We start from the raw sequence: 5,000 nt of genomic DNA, 5'->3' as shown, positions 1-5,000 counted from the left end.
GCAGGAATGAAAGACACAGGTCTGCCACAAGCATGGAATGAGAGCGCCGCCTGTCATGAGCCAAAGGTGCATCCTGACGTGGCAAATCAGATGATGCCGCAGGCATCCACTTACTATAATCACAATCAACAAACCGGCCGCCCCGCCCCGCCCCCCATTAAACCTTTCCTTACAACAATGTGTACCTTAACCTAACCTATATCGTACCGTAACCTAACCTATATCGTACCGTAACCTAACCTATGTCGTACCGTAACCTAACCTATGTCGTACCGTAACCTAACCTATGTCGTACCGTAACCTAACCTATGTCGTACCGTAACCTAACCTATGTCGTACCGTAACCTAACCTATGTCGTACCGTAACCTAACCTATGTCGTACCGTAACCTAACCTATGTCGTACCGTAACCTAACCTATGTCGTACCGTAACCTAACCTATGTCGTACCGTAACCTAACCTATGTCGTACCGTAACCTAACCTATGTCGTACCGTAACCTAACCTATGTCGTACCGTAACCTAACCTATGTCGTACCGTAACCTAACCTATGTCGTACCGTAACCTAACCTATGTCGTACCTTAACCTAACCTATGTCGTACCTTAACCTACCCTATGTCGTACCTTAACCTAACCTATGTCGTACCTTAACCTAACCTATGTCGTACCTTAACCTAACCTATGTCGTACCTTAACCTAACCTATGTCGTACCTTAACCTAACCTATGTCGTACCTTAACCTAACCTATGTCGTACCTTAACCTAACCTATGTCGTACCTTAACCTAACCTATGTCGTACCTTAACCTAACCTATGTCGTACCTTAACCTAACCTATGTCGTACCTTAACCTAACCTATGTCGTACCTTAACCTAACCTATGTCGTACCTTAACCTAACCTATGTCGTACCTTAACCTAACCTATGTCGTACCTTAACCTAACCTATGTCGTACCTTAACCTAACCTATGTCGTACCTTAACCTAACCTATGTCGTACCTTAACCTAACCTATGTCGTACCTTAACCTAACCTATGTCGTACCTTAACCTAACCTATGTCGTACCTTAACCTAACCTATGTCGTACCTTAACCTAACCTATGTCGTACCTTAACCTAACCTATGTCGTACCTTAACCTAACCTATGTCGTACCTTAACCTAACCTATGTCGTACCTTAACCTAACCTATGTCGTACCTTAACCTAACCTATGTCGTACCTTAACCTAACCTATGTCGTACCTTAACCTAACCTATGTCGTACCTTAACCTAACCTATGTCGTACCTTAACCTAACCTATGTCGTACCTTAACCTAACCTATGTCGTACCTTAACCTAACCTATGTCGTACCTTAACCTAACCTATGTCGTACCTTAACCTAACCTATGTCGTACCTTAACCTAACCTATGTCGTACCTTAACCTAACCTATGTCGTACCTTAACCTAACCTATGTCGTACCTTAACCTAACCTGTATTGCGCCTTAACCTAACCTGTATTGCGCCTTAACCTAACCTGTATTGCGCCTTAACGTAACCTGTATTGCGCCTTAACGTAACCTGTATTGCGCCTTAACGTAACCTGTATTGCGCCTTAACGTAACCTGTATTGCGCCTTAACGTAACCTGTATTGCGCCTTAACGTAACCTGTATTGCGCCTTAACGTAACCTGTATTGCGCCTTAACGTAACCTGTATTGCGCCTTAACGTAACCTGTATTGCGCCTTAACGTAACCTGTATTGCGCCTTAACGTAACCTGTATTGCGCCTTAACGTAACCTGTATTGCGCCTTAACGTAACCTGTATTGCGCCTTAACGTAACCTGTATTGCGCCTTAACGTAACCTGTATTGCGCCTTAACGTAACCTGTATTGCGCCTTAACGTAACCTGTATTGCGCCTTAACGTAACCTGTATTGCGCCTTAACGTAACCTGTATTGCGCCTTAACGTAACCTGTATTGCGCCTTAACGTAACCTGTATTGCGCCTTAACGTAACCTGTATTGCGCCTTAACGTAACCTGTATTGCGCCTTAACGTAACCTGTATTGCGCCTTAACGTAACCTGCATTGCGCCTTAACGTAACCTGCATTGCGCCTTAACGTAACCTGTATTGCGCCTTAACGTAACCTGCATTGCGCCTTAACGTAACCTGCATTGCGCCTTAACGTAACCTGTATTGCGCCTTAACGTAACCTGTATTGCGCCTTAACGTAACCTGTATTGCGCCTTAACGTAACCTGTATTGCGCCTTAACGTAACCTGTATTGCGCCTTAACGTAACCTGTATTGCGCCTTAACGTAACCTGTATTGCGCCTTAACGTAACCTGTATTGCGCCTTAACGTAACCGATATTGCGCCTTAACGTAACCTATATTGCGCCGTAACGTAACCTATATTGCGCCGTAACGTAACCCACATTGCCCCTTAACGTAACCTATATTGCGCCGTAACGTAACCTATATTGCGCCGTAACGTAACCCACATTGCCCCTTAACGTAACCCACATTGCCCCTTAACGTAACCCACATTGCCCCTTAACGTAACCCAACACACGTTGGGCCTTAACCCAACACACGTTGGGCCTTAACCCAACACACGTTGGGCCGTAACCCAACACACGTTGGGCCTTAACCCAACACACGTTGGGCCTTAACCCAACACACGTTGGGCCTTAACCCAACACACGTTGGGCCTTAACCTGCTCTGTAATTGTCATACGACGCGTTAAATTAGTGTAGTGTTGCCTAACTGCAACCCCCGCAATATAGTTTGCTACTCGCACTGCCCGGTCCCCAGTGTATCGCTTCATGTTAAACACCTTGCAGCTATACACTGTAATGTGGATGGCAGCAGGACGTACATGCTCAATGCCCTTTGCAGTTGTTCATTGGCATTTGCAGTTGTTCATTGGCATTCGCATGGCGAAGCACTTAGCCTACGCTGTGGTACGGCCTGTGTCAACTGTCCGCTGATGTTGTACGTCCAAATCACACACTGTACTGCACATTGGTCCTCATGTACTGAATGATACATCGTGGTACATGTGACCGTACAACGACTGCGCCAACAACGGCGAACCATGCGGTCCAAATGTTGTGCACTCAGCTACGTGTCGTCTCCCTATAAGAGCTGGATTGCAGTGTGGTATGCCCTGGATGGCGATCAGCATGAGCCGTCTGTTGATGTAGTGGCGCGTGTTGTCAGACGTAGTCGTCTCTTCTCACACACCGTGATAGCACGGTGCACTGCGTTCCACATCTGCGACATGCGACAGAGGCCGGTTGACAGTCGTTCGCGCAATGGACATCGCATACGTACGGGGGCCACCTTCCACGTGTTCGCTAAGCGTGGACATGTTGTTGCGTGTATGTGGGCAGACAGTGTGTCGTGACACCTGACACAGGCATGCAACAATCGTTGAATTTGCAAATGGCGATGGACGCCTACGTTTGCTGGTGACGTTACGCAAATGAACAACTGGTAAACCGTTGTGGTGCGGTTGTTCTCGCTAGGGGTGAATCAGTGATGGCGACGATCGGTTGAGCTACCAACCGGTTGTTGCAGCGATACCCACCATGCCCACGAACGTGAATGGCATGTGGGTGTGAAGCGATACGCGGCGGTGGCTGGGTGGGACCGTCCCCGGCCGGTGAGGGGGGGCCTCCCGGCGTGTTGGCCGTGCGGTGCGTGGGCGCACGCGCTACAGCCGGCTGGTGGGGGCGGCCAGTGGCAGGCGCGCCGGCCGACGGAGGCGGCAGGCGGCGCAGCTGCGCGCCGGCGCACCCTGCACGCGGCGCCGTGCGGCCAAAGTAGGTCCTCGCGGGCCCGGTGCGAAGCGCGGTGGACATCTGCAGTGTGCTGGTCCGATTGAGGACTGTGTGCGCTGAGGATGCGCCGCCGCCCGGCGCTCGGCGCCGCGACGCCGTCTGCTGCTCGGTCGCCTCTGCGGTTCTCGCAGGTGGTTTGTATCGCAGCTGTGCGGACGTGTTGGCGCGTGCGCTGTGCTGGGAGAGTTCGCTTCGGCACCCAAGTGGGGCTTTTGTCCTTCTGTGGCGCTGGCGTTGGAGCTGCCGGTCACCGTAGGTGGCGCGTGTTGTCTCCCGCCGGCAATGCCACGACAGCACGCTCCCGGGCCTCTGTCGGCAGCGGCAAGCTCAGTTGGGAGCACGGGTGGTCGCACCTAAAGCGTCTACTCGCCAAACTCCGGGCGATTGCGCCTCTCTCGAACCCGACCAAGTACTTAGGACGGCGCTGCGCGCCGCCGGGACCTGAGAGGGTTTCGAGGTGTATGGTGCAGGGGAGCTCAGCCTCCTCCTGTTTGCAGAATAATTGAGCGGACGCTTGCGTGTTCGCGCGGGCCCCCGGGACACACTCCCGGGCGGCCGGCTGCTCAGCTCTAGTTGACGCAGCTCCCTGGTTGATCCTGCCAGTAGTCATATGCTTGTCTCAAAGATTAAGCCATGCATGTCTCAGTACAAGCCGCATTAAGGTGAAACCGCGAATGGCTCATTAAATCAGTTATGGTTCCTTAGATCGTACCCACGTTACTTGGATAACTGTGGTAATTCTAGAGCTAATACATGCAAACAGAGTCCCGACCAGAGATGGAAGGGACGCTTTTATTAGATCAAAACCAATCGGTCGGCTCGTCCGGTCCGTTTGCCTTGGTGACTCTGAATAACTTTGGGCTGATCGCACGGTCCTCGTACCGGCGACGCATCTTTCAAATGTCTGCCTTATCAACTGTCGATGGTAGGTTCTGCGCCTACCATGGTTGTAACGGGTAACGGGGAATCAGGGTTCGATTCCGGAGAGGGAGCCTGAGAAACGGCTACCACATCCAAGGAAGGCAGCAGGCGCGCAAATTACCCACTCCCGGCACGGGGAGGTAGTGACGAAAAATAACGATACGGGACTCATCCGAGGCCCCGTAATCGGAATGAGTACACTTTAAATCCTTTAACGAGTATCTATTGGAGGGCAAGTCTGGTGCC

General features: G+C 51.0%; 1 non-coding gene across 1 annotated transcript in view; it reads left to right on the top strand.

Moving 5' to 3' along the window:
* The first annotated feature begins 4,416 nt into the window (after positions 1-4,416).
* LOC124560728 overlaps positions 4,417-5,000 on the top strand; it is a 1,910-nt gene continuing 1,326 nt past the window's right edge. The window contains exon 1 of the ribosomal RNA XR_006969276.1: positions 4,417-5,000. This exon is cut by the window's right edge and continues 1,326 nt beyond it. This is a non-coding gene — a ribosomal RNA (small subunit ribosomal RNA).

This window comes from Schistocerca americana, unplaced genomic scaffold (genome assembly GCF_021461395.2).
Source record: "Schistocerca americana isolate TAMUIC-IGC-003095 unplaced genomic scaffold, iqSchAmer2.1 HiC_scaffold_1107, whole genome shotgun sequence".
Taxonomy (NCBI): Eukaryota; Metazoa; Arthropoda; class Insecta; order Orthoptera; family Acrididae; genus Schistocerca; species Schistocerca americana.
Note: the sequence above shows the minus strand (reverse complement) of the source record. Positions and strands in the feature narration are given on the sequence as shown.